The sequence below is a fragment of the Podarcis cretensis genome (assembly GCF_951804945.1).
Source record: "Podarcis cretensis genome assembly, chromosome: 12".
In the NCBI taxonomy this organism is placed as follows: domain Eukaryota; kingdom Metazoa; phylum Chordata; class Lepidosauria; order Squamata; family Lacertidae; genus Podarcis; species Podarcis cretensis.
In genome coordinates, this window is record NC_137181.1 from 30,204,364 (window position 1) to 30,217,293 (window position 12,930).

The 12,930-nt window shown below is 43.4% G+C and overlaps 1 protein-coding gene across 7 annotated transcripts in view; it reads right to left on the minus strand.

Moving 5' to 3' along the window:
* Positions 1-10,411, minus strand: part of ICA1 (islet cell autoantigen 1) — a 70,041-nt gene extending 59,630 nt beyond the window's left edge. For 3 of the 7 annotated variants that reach the window (XM_079948178.1, XM_079948181.1, XM_079948175.1), the window contains exon 1: positions 9,980-10,152. The gene's annotated coding sequence lies outside the window, so the exon portion shown is untranslated. Of the gene's footprint in view, positions 1-9,774; positions 9,900-9,979; positions 10,153-10,175 lie in introns of those variants that run through there. The other 4 variants (XM_079948180.1, XM_079948177.1, XM_079948176.1 and 1 more) reach the window with 3 other exon arrangements.
* Positions 10,412-12,930: the final 2,519 nt, after the last annotated feature.

Sequence of the window (12,930 nt, forward strand, 5' to 3'; positions counted from 1 at the left end):
ACATGGTTGACACAAGGAAATGAAGGGTGAGGGGAAATTGTTCCAGAGAACAGAGAAGTGAGAGCACATTACTGAAACTGGATGTCCATGCAGCAAACTGTGGTTTGTAGAAGCCAGCATTACATCTCCATCCACAAATAAAGTTAGCAAGTATTATTTTTTAATATATATTTAAATGTCAGAAAGAGACAAGGAAAATTACCTTTTCCATTTATACTTTGGGGCTTTCAAACTGTCAGAAAACATTTACCTTTGGAAACAGCATTTTACATGAAAATAGGTTTTTTCAACTATATAGCAATGATTCACAAGACTGTATAATAGGCTTAACATCAATTTAAGCCCAGCTATGCTGATGTTATGTTTTGTATGGCAGCCAATTACCAATGATATTAGTTTCATACCAATCATGATATTTACATTTACATGTACTCCCACTGCAGTAATAGAAATACTCTAAAAAGGAATGAATATATGTAAGATTGGCAAGAACTAAGACTATAACATGCTTTGTTTCCTTCATCCTTGGGCTACCTTCTGTTCATTTCTTAATCATAAGGGTAGATGGATGTCTTAATCACATATTCTGGACTGTGACTTCTTTATGGATATCCCTCAGCTTCTCACAAAACAAGACTGCAGCTGCTATCTTGAATAAAGGCCAAGGGGGGTAAAACTGTTGCTGCCTTAGAGCTATTTCATTTTTTCAACTCTTGAGAAAATTAGTGGAGGATAAGTGCAAAAAAATTCTTGCTAAACAAAGTAACTTCATTTTCTAACTGCTTTTGATGCAGGTTTGTTTTTATAACAATCCACTATGCTGTTAAGGTATCATTTGAAGATAGCCTAAAAGGAATACTCCTAATGGGAGCGGCAGGATTTGGGTTTAGCAGACACAATTACTTGTTTATGCAACCAGACAGGTAACAAATATGAAAACAAAAAGCCTTTCATTGTGACCTGACTAAGCTGTAGCTTGTCAGTGGCAGTTATTTGTGTTATGTGTTTTTAAGTTCCTAAATCTATCACCAACCAAAAAGCAAAAACAAATACCCTCTTGCAAAGTATTCAAGTTGATGGTTGCAATTTTGCATCAACACAGTTGTTTGGGAATCTGTAGCTTTTATAATGAATATTCCTCCAGCTGTAGTAAAAACCTAGTTAGGAACTAATATCTATCAAAAAAATCTTCAATGAATTTAGAAACCTCTTTCTGCAATACAAAATTCTCAGTCATAAAATGTGCAATGCTTTTTGCTCCTCTTACTCGGCTTTTCAATTTCAGGAAGCACAGACCATGCTTCCAATGCTGTCCATTGCAGCTGCAGCGGTTTCTTGAACCCACCAGTACTGGGCCCCGACCCAACAGCTGAATACCTATGCCAGGGATAGTCAACCTTTTTATACCTACTGCCCACTAATGCACCTTTCTTGATGGTAAAATTTCCTTACTGCCCACCAGTGCTCGATGGAAGGATTCAGCTTGTGCCTTAGAACCCCCTACTGCCCACCTAGAATCCTGAAATGCCCACTAGTGGGCAGTAGTGACCAGGTTGACAACCCCTGACCTATGCACTAGAGACATTCCCCCTCTTTTTCCTTTGAAATATCAGAATCACCCCCATATACCATATGCGAAATTCCTTGAGGCTCCTTTCAGTTGCAAAAGTGGTTTACCACACAGCACAAAGGCTGTAGGATGTCCAAAAATCCTTGAGGTGCACAGACCTAGCTTCAATTGTTCTTTAATCCTATACCTGAACTACTTATAGCCCAATTCTAAACTCATTTGACTAGACTGTGACAGGAATCCCTGTTCATGGCTTTCAATTAAAATATGTTAACCTTGCTCCTGGAAGATTAAATGCAGAAGTCATTCAACCCTTCTACATTGGAGCACATAGGGGAGAATACAATCTTCTGTACAGCCAACATACTCTCGATTAACTATATGTAACTTTTTAGATGGCTCAGTACCATTTTGTGTTTCTGTTTTACTACCTTGCGTTCAACACCCTTAGCCAACACAGGGTGTGGCTGATAGAAGGTTCGGCTTTTATTTACTGATGTGCCTTAAACTTATTTCTACCCAGGTCATTCCCATAACCAATTCACCTATCCCAGATTATCATTCTCCAATATATGTTCCACCCACCCCCTTCTCCCAGCACCTTACTGTTACTCACTTCTATGCTACCCAAGTGGTTCTTTCCCCTGTATAATCAGCCACTCTTGTGAAGCTCCACCTGCCCCACAAAATATTCCCTCCCCCATTCTTTCTGCTTTCAGGCTCCCAGTGCACCCTCTCCTTCAACACTTAACTTCAGAAAACATGCAGAGAGTTTCTAGCTGTCCCTAATTTTGCACAAAGGTTAAAGTAAAATTAGATGTCAGGGGTCTTACAAGGGTAAAAGAAGCATTGCTGGATCAGTTGCTTTTAGCAGGATGGATAATAAAGAAAACTGAAGGCTGAGGAAAGGTAACAAATGGGCAGGCCAAGAAGCAAGAGGAACAAAGGAATAAATACAGACAGGCTAAGGTGAAGAGCGGGGGGTAGGGTGGGGTGAGTCACAGCCAAATATCTCCAAGCATGGACTGTTGGCTGTTCCACACAGCAGCCTCATCCTGCTTCTTGTCGAATATAGCTCAGCTTTGCAAATACAGTGGTGCCCCGCAAGACGAACGCCTCGCAAGACGGAAAACCCGCTAGATGAAAGGGTTTTCTGTTTTGGAGGCGCTTCGCAAAACGAATTTCCCTATGGGCTTGCTTTGCAAGACGAAAATGTCTTGCAAGTTCCTGCGGGTTTTTTTCCCTCCCCCCCCTTTTCCTAAGCCGCTAAGCCGCTTATCAGCTGATCCGCTGATAAGCCGCTTAACAGCTGATCGCTAAAAGCCGCTAAACCGCTAATAGCGCTAATCGGCTAAGCTGTCAATGGGCTTGCTTCGCAAGACGAAAAAACCGCTATACGAAGAGCCTCACGGAACGGATTAATTTCGTCTTGCGAGGCACCACTGTAACCCAATTCTAGCAATTGTTGGGACCAATGGGAAGGAAAATATGAAGGAAACCACAGTGGACAGAAAGAAAAACTAAAGATACCCACCCACCTTTTGCACTGAGTGCAGCAGGCCTTGTGATTTCATGATTCCTCTGCCTTGGATTCTCCCACTCCTACCCACCCCTTTTGGACTGCTTGGTCCAACAGTGACCTTTGCTACTGAGGTGGTCTAGTCAGGAGAAACCTGCAGTTACAAGGGGTAACCACAAAGAGAAGGTTTGCTATGCTGCTACATTTTCCCGTATTTACTGCAGATTTAACCAGCCTTAAGCTCTTGCTCCTGCCCTTTACAGTAAACAATGTTATCAATAAATAGGCAAAGTTAAGCTGCTACCAAGAATTTCATAAAGCATTACTGGCTTCATGAAAGGTTTTGACTGCAGAAGATGATAGGCAGTCAATTGACTGGCAAGCATATATGGTAAAAAAAAGAGAGAGGGCGAAAACAGATTTCAATTAAACAAAATTACCTCTCAGCAGCTTGCTTGTTCACACATTCCCATGTCAACCATTTGTGGCCTAGAAGCTTTCCTGCCTAGATTCCCAGCGACAATTCGACTGCCATAGGCAATCCAGGTGTGCAGCTATTTATAAATTTGGTCTGAGAGTTGGCAAGGCAAGGCAAGTGTGTGAGAGAGATTCCTGGCATGAATATTATCAGAGATGGAAAGTGCAACATTTCAAGGACCTTAGCTGTTTGCAATGCTTTAAACCATACTCTGAAGGTTTTAATCTAGAAAAGTGCTTTCAAGGTTGTACCATTGCAAAATACCAGCCACCTGCCTTAACAACAGAACCAATATATAATGGCTGGAGGTACAGCAAACCAGTTTTTAAAATAAACACAAAGAACAAGTAGAAATGCTACTCTTGAGCTGTAAAAATAAAAACCAGGATTTACCCGCCAATTTAAACAGCTGCTTAAAACATTCATGTAAGAAAAATATGGGGGGTGGGGGTGGGGATTAACATGGTATCCAAGGTAAAATTTACACACCAGCCTCTTGGAAACTACTATACAAAGATGTGTGATATTTTGACACTATATTATAAGCTACCCTGACAAGGAAACATAAAAAGCTAAATATATAAAGCTGAAGCAAACAGTCATTGACCTAGTAGGAACATCTACTGGGAAAAACTCTGCACTACACAAAAACAGACTTTCCCATCAGTATGAACTGAATATATAAATGACATTCTCAGCCTTCCAAATAAACTGTCAGTTTTTTAAAAAAAGACATTGTAGCTCTATTTGGGTTTTTCGTTCACACATATGTAAGTGCATGGAGAGGGATAGGAGAGCTGTGCCCACTGATCCTGCCTTCATATCCCCATCACCACAAACAGGAGCAGAGAGTCTGTAAAGGGAAGAATGATGTGTTTACATTTTCCCCACAGCAGGGCACACTCCATTCCCAAAAGAGCAGCTTCCACTCCACTCCCAACCCTGATATTGCTCTTGCCTTGACTACACTGGAGGCAGGAAAGCACCTTTAACTCAAAGGGTAGTTTCCTGGAGTGTGAAGGGAAGAGTTGCCAAGGATGATCAATGCAACGGAAGTGATGGTGACAGAGAATGGTGGGAAGCATCTACTGGGGATATTCAATACAAACTGGTCCTAGAAATAATGAGACGACTTGTCATGGAAACAACTGTACATTTTCAGGCCTCATGCAATCTCGTTGCCATGTAATTCAGCCTGCAGCTATAATGAATAGCCACGTGGCATCTCTCAACCCCCATTCCAGCTTAATGCACCTTATTCTGTTGCTATGAAAAGGCACCTGAACATATAAGTTCAGAAGCATGCAGCTTCCAAGTATAAAACATTGGCTATCCCTGCTTCTGAGTTACACCAAAGTTTTCAAAGGCCAATAAAACTACCTTAGTGACCAAGTCGGAAAAAGATCCTGAAGCTATTAGCATGAAAGTGAAATTATAACCCAATGTAACAGATATGGGGGTGAATCTTAAAACAAGTGAATGGAAGAAATTTCACAGAAATTTCCCTTGCACCAATCCCAAAAGTCACTCTGGAGGATTAGGTGGGGGGCTTCTGAATAATGTAGGATATAGCACATATGCTGCTGGAAAGGGAAGAACAGCCCACAATCAGGCAGAGGCCTGCTCCTAATTTTGGACACACACACATCCTTCTCCCATCCTTCTCTGTGCTGTTCATTAGGAATCCTCATCCTAAAAAGAGGCTTTCTGTGGGCAAAGGTGTCTGAAGGAGTGAGGTAGGTGAGTAACTTTCATCCCCCCCCCTTCCATTCACTCATTTTAGAATCCAAGCCATAGTAAATAGCCAAGGACACACTGGTTGTTCAGCAAGTTAGCTTCTTTTTCTTTTAAAACGAGCAAGTTAATTGTTTCATCTTAAAAATAAATAAATCCCTTACTTGGGATTGGACACCTTATTCAACTATACTGGACGCAACTTCTAGATATTATATAAGCAAAGTTTTAAAGTATGATACATCTAAAGGACATACACAGATTCAGTTCTTACAGAACCTAGTTGAACTTACTGCAAATTAACCATGTGAAAAAAGAGAAAATGTGGGAAAATAGGGTTGGAATGTTTTCTCCAACAAAATTTGTTGTGCAGTGATTTGTTGAGCAGCAATGATAACTTGGACTTGTTGAATTTAAGGATTAACTTGCAAGGGTTTGAGATTTTATTAGCTACATTTGCATCCCATCCTTCTTCCAAAGAAGTCAGGGTGGCATACACAAGGTCAAACTATGTCATCACAACTCTGTAAGAAAGGTTAAGCAAGTTTCATGGCCACATAGGAATACAAAGCCAGGTCTTACCAGACTGAGTCCAACATTTATTCAGCATTCCACACTAGCAATTAGCAGCATATATTGCTTTTAGCATAGCCATCTGTTAGTTTTAAAATGGTAACCCACATCTAAAACAAAATTGGTGATATCAGTCCTAATGAGAATTTGTTGGCTGGGGACGACGGGGAGTAGTAGTCCAAATCATCTGAAAGGTACCAGGTTGATGAAGGCTGAAATACTTCTGCCTCCCCACCCACTACCAGAATGAGGAACAGAGTCCTGTCTGGTCTGGCAATGTGGTATTCTAAAGGATATATGGGTCCACTGAGTGATCCAGTATAATTTAATGCATTAAGCATTATCTAGATTCAGTGGAACTAAAATGTTAACTTCCAGCCTGATCATGCACCAAGTTTGGCAGAAGAATGAATTTTGTGCGGCTTTCTTGCTTTTATGCTGATACACATGTATTTTCAACTTCTATTTTTGCATCATTTTCCACGTATGATAAACTACTTGACTGGGATAATATTAAGTATTCTTCAAGTTTTCTTCAAGATAAACAATTCTTGGGATCCTGGACCCAATGAACATTAAAAACTCCCATAAACATACCCATTTGTTCAAGTTGCTTTTGTTTGTAAGAATCTTTATGTTTAAGAGCCAAACTTCATATTCAGAAACTTCATGTGGCTATATTCTTCCAAGGATGCTGCAGGTGAGCAATCACATGCTCAAATGTTTCCTGTTACATGCTTATATGTTTCCCATTGTTCTTATATATGCAATTGCTTTAACTGTTTTAATATTTGTGACTTCTTTTATATGATATTATATTGTATATTGCTTCTGTATTGCATGTTATTTACACCATCTGCTTTTGAAGTTGTTTAGACCAGGGAACATACACCATTTCTGAACTGCATGGAGGAACACCATTTCTGAACTGCATGGAGGAAAGAGACAACATATGCTGTGAACTGCCCTGAGATCTAGGGGTATAGGGCAGTATACAAATTTAATAAATAAATATATGTACATTTGACAAATAAAATTAGCATTCTTAGTAGAACAAAATATTCATTAAGCTGCTCTCTCTGGTATACAGCACAATTTATGTACTGAATGATTTACAACTTTATTATGGTTTGTTCTTCCAACAACTCTCTACAGTACATGACAACTATTTCCATTTTCCACTTGTGGAACCATTATGATGAACAATATTTTCTCAGATAGAAAACTGATGCTGGTGGCATGCCTAGAACCAGATAGTGACTACTTAAGCAAATGCCTCCTTGACTCCCTGGTATATTAAAGTGCTGGGATCTATGAAATAGGCTAGGAAAGAACTTGAGCACCAGTGGAGAAAGACCCAAGCAAAAAAATATATAAAATGACTGCATATCCCAGGGAGTCCATATCCAGGCCGATGAAGTGGCAATGATGGGTAGTTTGCTACCTTGTGACAACAGAACCTTTCCAGCTGGTGCATGAGTTGTCTGGCTGGAAGGCAAACTATCATTTATTTGTATATTTGTGACCTGCACTTTTGCAACAAATAACAAGGCAGCTTACAACATAAATACAATGAAATCAATAAATAACTACAGTATCTGCAAAACGTAATTAGAAACATCAACAAAACAGCAATACTCATTGTTACTGTTTAGTTTGATTCTTTGTTGATAAAAAGTTGCTCAAATAAAGTCTGACATGAATGCCACACTTCTGGCGAGTCTACATCAGAGATGTCAGGAATTCTCACTTGGATTGGTTTGAAAGGGTTTCCTTCAAGTTTGTCGTCAGAGACATTTCCTGAAAGTTTTGCATGGACTTGTCAAACTCAGGTGAAAATCCTGTTCGGCTATGAAGGTCACAGGATGACTTTGGACAAGTCCCCATCTCACAGTGCCCTTGGAGACTAGGTGGGATATACAATGTAAAGCATTGCATGGAGAACACTGGCAACATATAAGATACATATAGTGAAGTATGGCTTAGGGAGGGTAGGGTCCTGACAGACTCCAACTACAAAGCTGCTGCTGAAGGGGTCAGAGATTATCTTGCTCTTAAGCCCAAAGAGACTTCCTGCTCAGGATGCCTAGAAACTATCAGGGTGGTGGTGTGTTTGGGGGTTTCTGTTGGGTTGAGAGTTTATTTTGGAGAAGCATTTTTACTGATACTGCAACTGTTTTTGTATTTTTCTTGTCAATACTTTATGATGAATTAGGTAGGGATTGTCTGTTTTTATTGCATATTTAATGATGCTTTCATATTGATATTGTAAGCATGGTTTAACTATGGAAAGACAGCATACAATGATGATGAGGTATAAATAAGCCCCCATGGAGCTTTCCATCCACCTTTTCTCCCTGTCCTCCTGTTAACCTGCCACTATTTCTAGGACAGGAGTGCAATACAGCTGCCATCAGGATTCTAAACATTTCAGATGGTGCAAATTATAAGCTATAATTCATGATTTCTGCTTTCAGATGATCATATATTGCATACTTAATGGGTCAAGCTACAAATGAGCCTTTCCCCTATGCATGCAGCCCCACCACTCCTTGCAATCAAACCAGTAAGTCTCCAATTAACCATCATTTCCTGTATCATCCAAACCATTAATCTATTAAAACAACTTCAAACCATGGTTTAACATACTGGCTTGTTCTGCAGCTGATAACCATAGTTTCCTGGATGGGTTAAGACTGGAAACTTCCCCATTCCTAGGAGCCAACTCCTAGGGGGCAAGGTCCCTTTGCACCACCAAATAATATATCTGAGGGGGCTGGTTCCCCTCCCCCAAAGTTGATAGGCATTGCCATTCAAATGGTGTGCATGTACTGTATATTGTGAACAATTATGTGGGGTGCTGCTTACATGCCCCCCAATATGTTATTCAAGTTGGCACCCCATCCTGATTTGTCTGCTGAATCAGCCGGGAAAGAAGCAAAGCGGCTGCATGCATGTGTGGGCAAAAGGCTCATTCATATTCCAGTTTACGAAGCTGAGACATGACCACCCTAACACAGTCATTATCACTGGATAATGCAATCTCTAAAACACAGATCAAGACCATACAATTCAGGGCTTGTGCAGTGCCTAGCAGGCACCCAAAGTACCAGTCCTCGGAGCCAACTCTCAAGGGCCGGGGTCCCTTTGCCTCCCCCCAAAAATTTCAGGGGGCTTAGCGCCCACCCCAAGTTAATGGACATTGCCATTCAAATAGTGGGTGAGTGCTGCATCTTGTGATTATGTGGGACCGGGCTTATGTGCCGCCACCCCCCAATAATTCATTCAAGTTGGCCCCTCTGGTACCAGTGTTGTAGATTTAATCAGTGCTTTTTTTCCTTTTAAAAAAATGTTTAGGGGTACTCTCATTTTCCTACTCCTATTGAAATACTGCCCCTCAATGAGGCCAAACTTAGATTCACAAAATGTTTAGGGGTCTGTGTAGCCCCAGGAAAAAAAGCACTGGGTTTCATAATAATAATAATAATACCCATTATTATTCCTTATCAGCTTGAATGGTAACACTGTGCTGCTGACCTCAAAAAGTGTCAGTAGCAGATTCCCTGGCCTGCGAACAGCAGGCGCCCAAGTTAACGACTGAAAGCAAATCATGCAGCAAATTACGAAAAGGAAAAAAAAAACACACCAAACCGGGGAGGAGGAAGCGAATGCACCTGCTGGTTGTCATATCTGCTAAAAGGATGAGAAGGGAGGGCGGGGGATACCGAGTAAGCAAAGGGTGAGGCGTGGGGGGGGGGGGGGAGATGCCATTTTGGAACCGGGGGAATTGTGATTACCCAGGCGAAGCGATGGGGGGGGTTTGAATCCTGACCCCCCCCCCAATTGCAGCTCCCTTCTCCCTCTGCCAGGGACGCGCCCCACCCTCGCACCCCGACCCACCTCCTGCTTCCAGGCATCCCCGAGCTCTTCGCCTCTCCTCCTCCTCCTCCGTGAGAGACACGCCGCCTGCCGAGGTGGTTGGTGGTCCCTGCCCGGCATGCGCGGCTCCGCCCTGCGGCGGCGGCGGCGGCGGCGGCGGCCGCTGCCTCAGGAGAAAGAACCTGCTTTTCCAGCTGGGCCGAAGCGGCGCTCCTTCCCCACCTACCTTGCCCGCGGCTCTGAGGGAAGGGGGCGGAGGGCGGCTGCGTGCGTCGTTCCCGTCCCCCCCCCCCGTCAACTCCCTCGAAGGGCTCCGCGGCCTCGCGCCCCTCCTCACAGGGGGAGCCTCATGGCGGCCGCTGCCTGGCCACGGACTCCCCTCCCCTTTCCTCCGCCCGAGAATGGTTTGCTTTTGTTTTTACCTCACGTCGCCCGCGGCCGCCGTGGCTTCAGGTGTTCCAGCGCCGCCAGCGTCACAATGTTCCTCCGCCGGGGAAGAGAACGGCCCCGAGCAGGGGAGGAGCTTCGGCCGCCACCGTTGTTACCTCAGCCTGCCGCCCGGTTCCCCTCCTTTGCCTCAGGCGGGCGAAAGACCCGGGCGGCCTGACGGGCTTGTTTGTTCTTCTGGGCCCGGAGGCGCCTGGCGCGGCTGCGGCTTCCTGCGATTGTTCTCCCTTTCTCGCCACCAAAGCGCCGAGACGGCACTGCAGCTTGGAAGTGTTCCCGCTGCTCCCTCCCGCCTCTCCCAACAAATAAAATAGGGCTCCTGTGCTCCTTCATTCAACAGGTGAAGCTCGTCCCACTTCACCTGATGGAATTGGTCGCAGAAGGGCGTCCTATTCCATGATGGTGATATTTATTGCCTCAGCCCCTCTGGGCGGCTTCGAACATACAGGGACACTGGGAGGGTTTGTTGCCGGATAAGCTTCTGGAGGAAAAGCGTAGTAACCCTCTTCCCACTTTATTTATACATCTATATACCACCTTTAGGGACGCAGGTGGCGCTGTGGGTTAAAGCCTCAGCGCCTAGGACTTGCCGATCGAAAGGTCGGCGGTTCGAATCCCTGCGGCGGGGTGCGCTCCCGCTGCTCGGTCCCAGCACCTGCCAACCTAGCAGTTCGAAAGCACCTCCGGGTGCAAGTAGATAAATAGGGACCGCTTACCAGCGGGAAGGTAAACGGCGTTTCCGTGTGCGGCTCTGGCTCTGGCCAGAGCAGCGATGTCACGCTGGCCACGTGACCCGGAAGTGTCTCCGGACAGCGCTGGCCCCTGGCCTCTTAAGTGAGATGGGCGCACAACCCCAGAGTCTGTCAAGACTGGCCCGTACGGGCAGGGGTACCTTTACCTTTTTTTTAATCCCTGCCTCGCATAATCAATCACATGATGCGGTGCACACACACCATTTGAATGGTGTTGCCCATCAATTTTAGGAGGTCAAATATTTTTTTGGGGGGGGGGCAAAGGGCCCTTAGGAGTTGGCTCCTATTGTTAATGGCTGAGTAGGGATTCCAACAGCTTCCCTATGCAAGAAACAGATTTGAAACATATTTTCAAACATATTTGAAACGTATTTAGATATGTGCCTAAAGATCAATCTTTCCCAGACGTGGCACCCTCTGGATGTTTCATACTACGACTCCCTTGAGCCCCAGTCAGCATGGCCAATGGTGTGGTGGGAGTTGTAGTCCAACATTTCTGGGTGCCAGGCTGGCCTAACCTCTCCTCTGATTTACACTCATTCTAATTAGCAGGCACTGCAGAATAGTTGTTTTCTGGGCGGCACCCAAAAATAGCAAAAAACAGTTTACACTCGCATATTGGAAGGAAGGATTTGGGGGATATAAATTTAATAAATAAATATATCCTGCCATTGGTTTGTCTCTGGGTAGCATGATCCATCTGGAAAAGAAAAGAAAAACAAAGCTATAGAGAATATAAGACGGTTTACAGTGGGGGCTGCTTCATTGGGTATATGGGGCACTATCCAACCATCCTGATACTGCCCTCAGCTAGCCCCCCACCTGCCTGCCTCCCTATGTACAACCAGTCTAGAGAATGGCACTGTGTGTCAGTTTCCTGCTCCTTAGACTCAGCTTACCCTTTGTAAAACTTAACAGGGAAGCTGAGGTCAAAACTATAACTGGCACTTCCAATGAACACGAACCTCCACTGTCTCATTTCATTTATGTGTATGCCATGTTGCCACACACACAAAAAATTATGCTCAAGGCAACTTGCACAAAGAAAGCAATACAGTGGTACCTTGGGTTAAGAACTTAATTCGTTCTAGAGGTCCGTTCTTAACCTTAAACTGTTTTTAACATGAGGTACCACTTTAGCTAATGGGGCCACCTGCTGCTGCCACGCCACCGCACGATTTTTGTTCTCATCCTGAAGCAAAGTTCTTAACCCGAGGTACTATTTCTGGGTTAGCAGAGTCTGTAACCTGAAGCGGATGTAACCTGAGGTACCACTGTATATTTCAAAACAAAATGGTAGAAAAAGAGTTTCCTAATAACATAACCAAACAACACAATAGCAAACATAATAACTTACAAAAATCAACATTTCAGAACTATAAATATAACATGATTACATAAACAACATCCAGGATACAATAACAACAATAACAAGGGAACTTTGCAGTTTCTGCTTGGTCCTAGAAACACACCTCTCATGATGTTGCTCTCAGTCCTTCTCCTGTAGCAACTGTCTGTTTAACTCCCCACTCCACGTTACTTCTAAAGATCACAAAAACTCAACTACACAAGCAGCATGTAACATCAACTACACTGAGCATGTAACATCTTTTGAGTCTTGTTTTGAATGCCTAAGTTTCAAATAACAATTATGTGTAACTGAACAGCAGCTGGTCCAGTAAGTACGTGTAGGTTTTTGGCATTAGAATCACAAACCTAAGCTTTCCTCTAAAAAAAGTGAAAGTTTGAAGATGGACGTTAACAGTTCAAGAGGTAAAATATAATTATGAATATGTTACTTAAAAAAAAAATCCAGCATCACTTCTCTGTTATCTCTGCCCATGTCCAGAATTTTCAGTTATAAATGTCTGTTGTTATATGCTGCAATTGTACTGTTTTGCAATTGTACTGCAGAAAGCTCATGGAATGTGAATGCTATCGTTTTAAGAACAGTTTCCTTTTGTTCCTGCTGGGGTTT